This window comes from Schistocerca americana, chromosome 2, assembly GCF_021461395.2.
Source record: "Schistocerca americana isolate TAMUIC-IGC-003095 chromosome 2, iqSchAmer2.1, whole genome shotgun sequence".
Taxonomy (NCBI): Eukaryota; Metazoa; Arthropoda; class Insecta; order Orthoptera; family Acrididae; genus Schistocerca; species Schistocerca americana.
Window position 1 is genome coordinate 256202803 of NC_060120.1, and position 13223 is coordinate 256216025.

A 13223-nucleotide genomic window follows, 5' to 3' on the forward strand; every position below is an offset into this window, starting at 1 on the left:
AGAACACATTGACACCGGTGTGTCAGACCCACCATACTTGCTCCGGACACTGCGAGAGGGCTGTACAAGCAATGATCACACGCACGGCACAGCGGACACACCAGGAACCGCGGTGTTGGCCGTCGAATGGCGCTACCTGCGCGGCATTTGTGCACCGCCGCCGTCAGTGTCAGCCAGTTTGCCGCGGCATACGGAGCTCCATCGCAGTCTTTAACACTGGTAGCATGCCGCGACAGCGTGGACGTGAACCTTATGTGCAGTTGACGGACTTTGAGCGAGGGCGTATAGTGGGCATGCGGGAGGCCTGGTGGACGTACCGCCGAATTGCTCAACACGTGGGGCGTGAGGTCTCCACAGTACATCGATGTTGTCGCCAGTGGTCGGCGGAAGGTGCACGTGCCCGTCGACCTGGGACCGGACCGCAGCGACGCACGGATGCACGCCAAGACCGTAGGATCCTACGCAGTGCCATAGGGGACCGCACCGCCACTTCCCAGCAAATTAGGGACACTGTTGCTCCTGGGGTATCGGCGAGGACCATTCGCAACCGTCTCCATGAAGCTGGGCTACGGTCCCGCACACCGTTAGGCCGTCTTCCGCTCACGCCCCAACATCGTGCAGCCCGCCTCCAGTGGTGTCGCGACAGGCGTGAATGGAGGGACGAATGGAGACGTGTCGACTTCAGCGATGAGAGTCGCTTCTGCCTTGGTGCCAATGATGGTCGTATGCGTGTTTGGCGCCGTGCAGGTGAGCGCCACAATCAGGACTGCATACGACCGAGGCACACAGGGCCAACACCCGGCATCATGGTGTGGGGAGCGATCTCCTACACTGGCCGTACACCACTGGTGATCGTCGAGGGGACACTGAATAGTGCACGGTACATCCAAACCGTCATCGAACCCATAGTTCTACCATTCCTAGACCGGCAAGGCAACTTGCTGTTCCAACAGGACAATGCACGTCCGCATGTATCCCGTGCCACCCAACGTGCTCTAGAAGGTGTAAGTCAACTACCCTGGCCAGCAAGATCTCCGGATCTGTCCCCCATTGAGCATGTTTGGGACTGGATGAAGCGTCGTCTCACGCGGTCTGCACGTCCAGCACGAACGCTGGGCCAACTGAGGCGCCAGGTGGAAATGGCATGGCAAGCCGTTCCACAGGACTACATCCAGCATCTCTACGATCGTCTCCATGGGAGAATAGCAGCCTGCATTGCTGCGAAAGGTGGATATACACTGTACTAGTGCCTACATTGTGCATGCTCTGTTGCCTATGTCTATGTGCCTGTGGTTCTGTCAGTGTGATCATGTGATGTATCTGACCCCAGGAATGTGTCAATAAAGTTTCCCCTTCCTGGGACAATGAATTCACGGTGTTCGTATTTCAATTTCCAGGAGTGTAATTCACAGCACAACAGCAATTGTGTGATGGCGACTACACTGCTGTAGGGCCAACGCTTTATTATTATTATTATTAATATTAATTAGTGGTAGTAGTAGTTGCAGTGATCAGACACAAAGCGTTAGTAGAATGAAGTCTTCCAGTTTCTATCAGTTCAGAAGTAGGAAGTCCAGCAATCAAATGATTTACATACAGTAGGTCTAAGTGTAGGGTGTTTCAAAATGAATATATGGGTTATAAGGCTTTATATTATTTATAACAGCACCCCCTCCCCCCCCCCCCCCCCCCCCGTCCCATCACCAGCGAGTCATTAGGTGAGTTGTTCTGAAACATTGATCAGCATATCTAGAGTAATTCTTGCAACAACGCTGTTCCTAAAGTCGGGAAGATCAGCTGGTAACTGAGGCACATACACTTAATCCTTCAGGAACCCGGAAAGGTAAACATCACATGACGTCAGATCGTGTGTGAAGGTGGAGGTCACACAAAACAAGCTCTGTCATTCGACTTCTTGTGGCCAATCCAACGGTCAGATACAATCACGTACGGAGTAAGGCCAGTGAGGCAGCGTACCGTCTTTCTTCCAAATAAAGTTCTGTGGTTCAGCTTCTTCCAATCGAGGAAAGAGCCATAGTTCTAGCGCATTAAAGTAAGAAATACTAGTTACAGTTCCTTCACTGAAAAATAAAGGCTCATAAACTTTCCACCAGAGCATGACACAAAAAACATTCAGTTTGGTGAAATGTCGATCCGTCACTGAAGACGATACAACCCAGAAAATCTTCATCCTCACGCAGCAACATTTCGTTTGCACAGCTCGCACGTAATCTGTGGTCTGCAGGCTTTGGAGCTTCGTACAAGTATACAAACAAAACTGTTCGAGTTGCGCTATTATTTGATGTATTATTTACATTTTAAAGTTGCATGTAATAAACGCTACAAAGATTTAATACTCGTATTTTCGTAGTGAGACATCCTTTGTAGTGCACACATTTTAATTTGGTTGATTTGAAGTTATAGAGCAGGCTGTGGGTAAACCAAGTGTCACTAGGGTGCAGAGGAAACATGTTTTGTGATTGGTGTCCACCCTCACTAGGGATAGTTAGCTTCCTTTTCCGAGAAGCAGTTTTTACGTAACACTTGTAATAATCTGATAACTGCTTCATCCTTCTATAAAAGGAGCCTTTTGAGAAATAAGCCTCATCAGTTGTCTCTCTGACTCATTGGCTCGTGTTGTAAGAAAATACCAAATGAAACCTAAGCATCATCTATCTTTTATCGTTTTAAAAAAGAAATTGTTCAAAAAATAATTCTTTTTCATTACAGATTTTGTTTAGGTACTGATGATGGTGGATGGAGGGGTCGGGGTACTAGCTAATATCTGACTGCACTCAGGGGTAACGGTCTAAGAAAGGTTGGAAACCACTGCTGTAGAGCAAATCGCTTCATATCTCTTCATCTGAATGCGTGGCTTCCCGTGTGGAAGGGTCTTTATCCAGAAGCTACTGCTGCCGCGATAGAGATAAAAGACACACGGCGGCTCGGAATGTTAGACCACACATACGTACAGAGAGTGCACGACTCAATTTCCTCTGTGCTAACGTTTGAAACCATCATCAAAGTTATGTAACGGAAGACAAACAGACGCTCTATGCCAAGCGAAATTGACAGTCACCGTTTCCGTCATTTACTGCTGAAATGAAGCAACGCGCGCCAAGACAGGTCCGGCTTCGTGATTGTTGCGGGTGAGTCCAGGTACAAATACGAGCAGCGTCGCTGGAAATGGGTCAGTCCCAAAGCTGGGAACCTTGACGGCTGTTGCTCTCATGGGGTTTGTGCAGCAGATGTGGCGAAAAAGGAGGAGTGTCAGAACAAGCTGAAAGCTGGCTTCTTACAGCTCTTACAGAATCTATAATAATTTACAGTCAAGTATTAAAGCAAATCTGAATACAATTGCTACTCAAAAAAACGAGGTGCATTCACTGACACAACATTTTCAATATATTTAAAACTACAGAAGTTAATATTTCACAGTGAGTAAAACTTTACATGATGAACCTCTAAATTAATAACTTTTAAACGCTTAAAGCGATTTCGAAAAACGATGTCTCATATGATAGTACTGAAGAACACCTATCATCTCGGAAAGCCACTCATCTGTATATATTTTATTTACTGACTTATCATCTATTTATATCTTTCTTATTACTCAAATATTTGTCAGGACATTGTATTCTCCACAATCACACAGCATATGAATACCTCATATTATGATATATTTGTGTCGTTATTTAATGACCAGTTTACTACTTTGCCAGTAACTTTTTTTAATGTTCATTGCAATTGATATTAAAAAAATGATAATTTATAAGCGGTCAATCGCATGTGCTGCCGCACAACACAACTGAAAAGAGACCCAAAAGACGCTTCTGTCAAGAAGATATCAATAATTGTTTTAACAATATTTAACGACAATTCATCGTCATTTAAAATGAATGCGCTAGCGCGATAATACTAGCTTATTGTCCGCGGCGGGTGGTCTTACGGTAGCGTTCTCGCTTTCCACGCACGGGGTCCCGGGTTCGATTGCCGGCGGGGTCAGGGATTTTCTCTGCCTCGAAATGACTGGCTGTTGTGTGTCTTTCATCATCATTTCATCCGCATTCACCCGCAAGTCACCGAAGTGGTGCGGCGGCCGAACCGCCTCGCGAGGGGTCTCCCGGCCACCAATGCCATACGCTGATTATTATTACTAGTTTATTAATTTCTGAAGAAACATTTATCTCTAATTATTGTGAATGAGCTATGCGTGACTGAATATTTATAATATTTCTTTATTTAAATATTGTTGCAATACATTAGCTTAGTCTGGGAAGTTGTCGAGCCAAATTATGTCCATAGAACTTAAGAACAATGCTTTTTCGTGGGGATGGCCTTCAGCCTATGGGAAAGCAGACAGTAGCAGAACACTAAGGGAGCTGTAGAGGGCAAAAACTGTAGAGGAAGACAGAGATTGGAATACGTCAAGCAAATAATTGAGGACGTAGGTTGCAAGTGCTACTCCGAGATGAAGAGGTTAGCACAGGAAAGAAATTCGTGGCGGGCCGCATCAAACCAGTCAGTAGACTGATGCCGAAAAAAAAAAAAAAAAAAAAAAAAAAAAAAAAAAAAAAAAAAAAAAAAAAGGGAGACAACTGAAGACTGGAACCTTTCCACTGAAGAGCTCAAGGGAGCGTTTCTGGATTCTGGATACTTTTACGTTTGTGCTTGGAGTAGGTAGACCTGCCTGTAGCAATGAGTGATATTCAACCGTGTAGGTGATTGATTCTGGTTGGTGGACGACAGCTACAACACTCTACCTTTTGAAAGGAATGTGCTCCTGGAGAAGAAAAAATGGCTCTGAGCACTATGGGACTTAACATCTGAGGTCATCAGTCTCCTAGAACTTAGAACTATTTAAACCTAACTAACCTAAGGACATCACACACATCCTGCTCGAGGAAGGATTCGACCCTGCGACCGTAGCAGCAGCGCGGTTCCGGACTGAAGCGCCTAGAACCGCTCGGCCACTCCGGCCGGCTCCTGGAGAAGACTCTGACTTTTTCTGCTTGTACTGCGGAGCTTAGGTTAGACATTATGTGAGTTTCTACTCATCATGTTGCATGTGGTAATTTGCAAATCATCATATCGAACTCTGAACTGTTTTGAGCTGGTGAATATTTTGTGTATTGTGATTACGAAATTGGGTTAGCTTTTTTATATCTTTGATCACTATTTAGTTTCGGGGTTTTGCTACCATTCTCTCAATGTAGCTTCATTGCATTTGATAAGGGTATTTTCTGTCTGTATTTTCACTGAATATCGTAGGACAGCTACCTGTTAATCTGCGATGTCATTTCTTGAATAAACATTATTCAACATAATTCTCTGTCATCCACATCAGTAGAAAGGAGATGGGGTTACGGGTGCAATGTTGATATCAAATTAATATGCAAAATAATTAAACTGATCAATCAAGCACCCCCCAACCCCTACAACACCCACCCCCGCCCCCGACCACGCCCATCCCGGACCCCGGATGACCACACGCGTTTTTCTTAGCGCGCATGTGTGCCTCAGGCCCCTCCTCCCTTCCCCGTCTTCACCTTCCCCCTCTCCTAACCTACCGTATTGCTGGGAATATCGAATTTTGGTGGGAATTTCTTTGTCCCAGGGCTGTGCTGACGCGCCATCTCACCCTCCACTCAGGAATTGGCGGGAAATTAAAATTGGCTTTGCCCTTTCCCGGACTTGAACCTTTGTCCTCCTGGTTGGAAAGCCGAAGTTCACCCCCCTTAAAACAATTATGTTACAAGGGGCACTTGGCACTGATGGGAAATTAAAATTGGTGGTACACTTTCCTCGACTCGAAGCCTGATTCTATTGGATGGAAAGCCCAAGTGCACCCCCTAACACATGGAAATTGTCCGGAGAAGCTTAGAATTAACGGGAAATTAAAAATGGTGGTGCCCTCTCTGGGACTCGAACCTTGATTCTACTGGATGGAAAGCACAAGTGCACCCCTCCCCGCGCTCCCTCCAACACATGGAAACTGCCCAATTGCAGGAGAGGAAGAGAGACACACTCGAAATCTACCCTTCACCTACAAGCTGGCGGGAAAAAGGCAGAGGTGTAAGGTACTATCTTTATTCTTTTTGGTGGGAAATACATTCAACTGATGCGATGCTGGTGTTGGACAGAGAAGAGTTTAATAAGTGTGTTACCTGTAAGCATACACTATCTATCGCTACAGCCGCCTACTCAAAAGCCATCCTGCAGCCCAGGAAATCAAAGACAATACACTTTATCACAACTGATGAAAAAAATGCGTCACAGTTCTAATTACACTTCGAAAATGTGAAAAAAAGGAAACCAGCACTTGTCATGAACGAGTCATAATGCAACACATGTACTGGGAAAATTGTCGTCCTAAAGGACTGCAGAGGGGGCGGTAGTTGGACGTGCGTTCTCCTCGATGTACAATCACAAACTGCTGAAAACCAGGGCCCTCTCACCTCCCCCCACGCCTCCCCCTCCCCCTCAACCATGCCTCCCTCCATCCACCGACAGGGAGGACACATGCATCTTCAAACAACCAGATGCTCCGCAGAACGTCTCGTTCCCCCACTGCCCGCCCGCTGCTGTTTTTCTGAGGCTCAACTTCCTACCTGTCTACTGCCGTAGGCCCAACCAGGCCCTCCACTGTCACTCGCGATACGCGGCATGCCTTGAGGCAACGGTCCTAGACAACACAAAAGGGAAATTTACCAGCATAACTCCATCCATCCGGAGAACGTTCCAGATGGTCCGCAGCATTCGGCTGTCCACTGTCTGGCTGCCGCCTTAAAGCGACACTCCTATGCCAACACAATAGCGTGTATAGTCAACTAAATAATAGGAGATAATAGGACGGGCACCTAAAGTGCAACTTGTTCATCTAAAGTACAGTGACACAGCCGCTCCTAATGGTTAGTGAGCACACCTGCAACGGCGACCTTACACAGACTAGGTAGGCCTCAACGCATCCAATAGGCCTCTCGTTCTACTATGGAAAACACTTTCATTTGATGTCAATGCATCTGTAATCAAGTGCGTATTAAAAAAAAGGAAAATATAATTGCAACGATAATAATTGTCCAATTTCTTTTAGTCGTATGGGCTAAATCGGTATAGTTTTTACGTTCGACTGCAGGATACAATTTGCATCTCATTATTTTGTGATGTCCAAGAAAGTGCACAGTCACCGATCATAAATGATAAGCAGAGACATATCCACTATGTGTAAACTCAGGAAAAAATGAACTTTGACTATGTTCCTGCGAAAATTACCGATCACCGCAGAATCTTTTCGTTATCCCGAAATATATTAAAACTGTATATTTTGAATGTCATTTTCCATGTACCAATTGCGTCGCTTTACAACAGTCTTAATTTAATTTCATATTCCTTGCTAGAAATATGTACGTCATTTGAAGATGACCGTCTCTACAATGCGCATCCGTGAATACATGTAACTTCCTTGTCAGAATTTGTACCATAGCGGCTGACCCATGCTAATCTCTCTCGCTCGTGAGTTGTCATCACTGGACGACAAATAAACATTCCGCCTCTCACATCCTTTACCCCCACAGTGTCCGTGCTATTTAACTCCTCTGCCGCTGACGTAAGCGGCCAATGTTACTCAGATCACGGCCGACTTCACAAACAGGAACTAAAATTAAGCGCACCTTGAAATATTATTGCCGCGCTGAGTGGCCGCGCGGTTAGAGGCGCTCTTATTGATATTTTACAAAATCGACTGTTAGTTGATAGGTGTACCCATACATATTATAAAAATGTATGTACAGTTACTTCCACAATAAAGTGTTCGCTATAATGTCAAATGTAACGTCCGCAGGGATATCTCTGGTAGTGGTCTCGAATCTGTAACCAATGCGCTTTTGCACAGTGTATAGATTAACAGCGTGAGAGTTTAATGTTTTCTTTTGTCGGTTGCAGTTTTGGCTGTTTGCACTTATTTACAGCCAGTTTAAACGCTAAAAAATGTGTAATATTTATCAAAAATGCCTTCTGTGGTCCGTTAAGGATCTATTTGGTTCAAGCGAGTCAAACTGGGTGCTCCAAGAGGATAATGATCCGAAGCATCGCAGCCATCTCTGTACAGAGTGGAAACAAGAGAGTGGGGTGTCCACGATGGATTGGCCTGCAACGTCTCCGGATGCAAATCCGATCGCAATTTTTGGTCATATATTGAGATAAAGTTTAAAGGAAAGCAGCTGTCTTATAACATGAGGACGATATGGAGATCGTTAACGAGAGAATATACAGAAAATCTCGTGAAAAGCTTGCCAAAAAGGCGCCAAGCTATAATCGATAACGGCGGTGATTGGATTAAGTATTAGGTAATTGTGCAATTAGTAATAACATGTATTTTCTTTTAAACACGTATTTATAATAGTGTCTTTTATTTCATACTGATAACGGCGTACAGTGTCTTGTGGAACTGACTATATGTATGTGTGCGTAATTTCGACATCTCCTTCAAAACCAATGGACCAATTGCAACCGAACTTGGTACACATAACGCTTACTGTCAGGCAACAATCGCTGTGGGGGTAAGAGCCACTAACCTAACTTAGTTCAAGAAATATAACGTCATAAACAATGCGATGCGTAAAAAAATCTGCATCGAGAATGGCGTTCAAATTTATTGCTTCTGTGCTAGTGACTCTATTCGCAATAAATTTTGCAGACAGTACCCAAATACGTCGCTAAACGCACCTGCAAAATTATATCATAGTACCAGAGGTAGTTCAGCAGATTCGACGTCATAAACACTGAAAAACTGTCTCATTGTGCACGACGTTTTAATTTTTTACTTTTGTACTAGTTACTCTATTCGCAACACGTTTTACAGACAATATTCACATACGCCGCTGAAAGTATCAACAAAATTATATCATTGTATGACACATAGATTAGGGGATATGACGTCATAAACCAGAGATGTGCGAAAAAACGTTGCATCATTCATGACGTTTAAAAGTTATTACATCTTTGCTACTAACTCTATTCACAACATATTTGTCAAAGAATACGCACATATACCGCTGAACGTATCTACACAAATATGACATTCTACGAGACACATTTTAAGAGATATGACATCATAAATAAAGAGACGCATGAAAAAGTGCCATATACACTACTGGCCATTAAAATTGCTACATACGAAGATGACGTGCTACAGACGCGAAATTTAACCGACAGGAAGAAGATGCTGTGATATGCAAATGATTAGCTTCTCAGAGCATTCACACAAGGTTGTTTGACATGAGGAAAGTTTCCAACCGATTTCTCATACACTAAACAGCAGTTCACCGGCGTTGCTGGTGAAAAGTTGTTGTGATGCCTCGTGTAAGGAGGAGAAATGCATACCATCACGTTTCCAACTTTGATAAAGGTCGGATTGTAGCCTATCGTGATTGCGGTTTATTGTATCGCGACATTGCTGCTCGCGTTGGTCGAGATCCAATGACTGTTAGCAGGATATGGAATCGGTGGGTTCAGGAGGGTAATACGGAACACCGTACTGGATCCCAACGGCCTCGTATCGCTAGCAGTCGAGATGACAGGCATCTTATCCGCATGGCTGTAACGGATCGTGCAGCCACGTCTCGATCCCTGAGTCAACAGATGGGGACGTTTGCAAAACAACAACCATCTTCACGAACAGTTCGACGACGTTTGCAGCATCATGGACTATCTGCTCGGAGACCGTGGCTGAGGTAACCCTTGACGCTGCATCACAGACAGGAGCGCCTGCGATGGTGTACTCAGCGACGAACCTGGGTGCACGATTGGCAAAACGTCATTTTTCGGATGAATCCAGGTTCTGTTTACAGCATCATGATGGTCGCATCCGTGTTTGGCGACATCGTGGTGAATGCACATTGGAAGCGTGTATTCGTCGTCGCCATACTGGCGTATCACCTGGCATGATGGTATGGTGTGCCATTGGTTACACATCTCGGTCACCTCTTGTTCTCATTGACGGCACTTTGAACAGTGGGCGTTACATTTCAGATGTGTTACGACCCGTGGCTCTACCCTTCATTGAATCCCTGCGAAACCCTACATTTCAGCAGGATAATGCACGACCGCATGTTGCAGGTCATGTACGGGCCTTTCTGGATACAGAAAATGTTCGACTGCTGCCCTGGACAGCACATTCTCCAGATCTCTCACCAACTGAAAACGTCTGGTCAATGGTGGCCGAGCAACTGGCTCGTCACAATACGAAAGTCACTACTCTTGACGAACTGTGGTATTGCGTTGAAGCTGGATGGGCAGCTGTACCTGTACACGCAATCGAAGCTCTGTTTGACTCAATGCCCAGGCGTATCAAGGCCGTTATTACGGAAAGAGGTGGTTGTTCTACGTACTGATTTCTCAGGATGTATACACCCAAATTGCGTGAAAATGTAATCACACGTCAGTTCTGGTATAATATATTTGTCCAATGAATTCCCATTTATCATCTGCATTTCTTCTTGATGTAAGAATTTTAATGGCCAGTAGTGTATTTATCTTTACCATTAAGATGCTCCTATAGTCGCCTCAACTAAACGAAATCCCTAACACCTGGCAGCGCTTTTGATGGCTTTCAACTGCGTAGCGCAAACTGCTGTAGGCAAAGAGAATGGATATCTGTAGAGCTATGAAGAGGCGTTATATTGAGACGTTTTCCAAATTTCGTTGTAGACATGCGAAGCACCTGCGCCCAGCGTATTGAAATACACTGCTCCTTAATTTGGATAATGTACTTACACACTCAATTGATAATTACGATACACAGACAAATGAATAAACAAATTGTAACCATACAGGATCGCTGGATTAGCTGTCAATCGTAGCTGTCAAACCCACAACAGTATGTCCAAGAGATAAAAGACCTAGCTTACATCTGCGAACAACAGCAATTAATAGAGATTAAGAGGAATATTTAAGAACTTAGCTGAAGCTGGAAACTGTTGCGAAACAAGCGCTGTATCATTGGAGGGATACAGAGGCGAGCGAGTGTGCCAGGATTTACCCCATTTCACTGCTAGTAGCGCCACGGCAGCACAACGCGTCTGTGCGTATCACACAAGTATTGCACCATAATTTAGTAATGGAATTAAAAGTTACAGTTGCTTTTCCAAACTTTGTTAGCATGTGATTTAGTATATTAATTTGTAAACTGTCAAATCTCAGAATGATCAGGTCAATATTTTCCCCTGAATACATCGTTTTAAGAAAATAATAAGTGGCGCTAAATAATAAGGCTGGAAACCCAATAACTGGTTATAATGTGCAGACGTATGTCAAAATTAACTGGTGCAAGTCTCAAAGTGGTGAAACAAATATTTTGGTCAGAATGCGCGTTTTTAAGAAAAATTGAAGGAGTTAAATATTAGACGTAGAAATATGAAAATTTGTATGCAGCTTCAGTTCAACATAAAAACATTAATTATGTAACCTCACTGAGCCACCTCTAATAGTTTTCGAGTAATCTGCAGAAAACTAAATTTGGAACTAAAACGTCCATATTTGTAGTAGATTAAGTTCAAATGTTCAAATGTGTGTGAAATCTTATGGGACTTAACTGCTAAGGTCATCAGTCCCTAAGCTTACACACTACTTAACCTAAATTATCCTAAGGAAAAACACACATACCCATGCCCGAGGGAGGACTCGAATCTCCGCCGGGACCAGCCGCACAGTCCATGACTGCAGCGCCTAAAACCGCTCGGCTAATCCCGCGCGGCGCTAGATTAAGTATCTGTTATATTAATGCTAGAAAGTTTGGTTAAAGCAGGTGATGAAACCTATTAAATAGCAGAGCTATAACTGGTTTCAAGGCTTGGATGAAAATAATATCAAATACAACGTCTCTTAAAGTTGTAGTTCAGAGGTCAGGCTCTACTGTCAGTTCCGTTCTGAAAATTCTAGACGGCAAAGTTTAAATGCTGGCGAGCTAAAGCTTTTACTGTGATTTTAACAAATTTAACTAAATGCATACAAAAATTACGAAGATACTAAATTAATACACAACTGTGTACGAGAAAGCGGCCGTTTAGAGGCCGCTACCGTGGGCATAGGGCGGACAAGAGCAGGTGTTCCATTGGCCGTCCGCTGCGCCGTATATATACGAGTAAATACAGCCCGAGAGCCAAGACTAGTCTTCACTTCGCACCCAGCCATTCGACAATATTCTAATACTTCAAATATTTTCTCCTATTACTTATGAATGATAATATATTATTATTAGTAACCCGCCGCCCCACAAAACGACCTATACAACAGCAAGATAATAAGACAGCCACAGCGCCACGATGCTATATGAAAGTAAGTACTAGCCCACAGTAAAACAAAATTGTTGTTTGTTATAATGTTATAACTTTCAACAAAGCGTATTTGGTTGCAGATAGCCTGAAGATGGCAACAATGCTGAAATAGAACTACTGCTAATGTAAAACGTTTAGCAAGTAACAATTATAGCAGCATTATACTACGTTACCGTCTTTTATTTTATTGCTGTCTTTTATTTTATTATACATTTGTACATTTTGTACAATTTCACAGGTGTTTTGACGAAGGCATGTAAAAGAAATTTTTTCGATATTACATTTCAAACAAAGCTCATTTTTTGTTTTCGTTTTTAACAGAAAATTGACGAAATGAATACCCCTGTAATGCCGAGTTTGGTCAGCTAGTCTTATCATAAAATATGGCTGAGAATCGCGGGCCGCATGAACTCTTGAGGCGGGCGGAAGTTTGACGACCAGTGATGTGGGCCTATGTGGTCTGAGCTGGAACTCACCGCCTCGGCGCAGGTAGCCAGCCGAACCCCCCAGAGCGCTTGACTGGAGAGGACTGGAGCGTCCAGCGACCGCCACAGCGCGGAGCCTCATTGGATAACTGCCGCCACTTTGCAGGACACGCGCGACCTTCGCACGGTCCGGGCTGCACATTAAACACTTGAGCAAACTACGGACAGTTGCTCCGCAGCCGGCGGTCACTTGAACGCTGGCACAACGCAACAAGGCGTGGGGCCGTCACGTGAGGGGAGTAGGGCAGCGGCGGAGGGAGAGGGCGGGACAAACAGCAAGTCATGTCTGCCGGGAAGGGACCTTCCAACGCGCTCCCGTGGGGCATCCTGCTCTACCGCCAACCTGCATTCGGTGTTCCTTAGCAGCTGATCTGCCTTTAGAAACGGGGTCCACACCCCGTGTCTG

At 44.4% G+C, this 13223-nt stretch overlaps 1 protein-coding gene across 1 annotated transcript in view; it reads right to left on the reverse strand.

Annotated features, from left to right (window-relative positions):
• Positions 1-12922, reverse strand: part of LOC124595471 (carcinine transporter) — a 115365-nt gene extending 102443 nt beyond the window's left edge. Inside the window, exon 1 of the mRNA XM_047134227.1 lies at positions 12809-12922. The gene's annotated coding sequence lies outside the window, so the exon portion shown is untranslated. The remainder of the gene's footprint in view (positions 1-12808) is intronic.
• Positions 12923-13223: the final 301 nt, after the last annotated feature.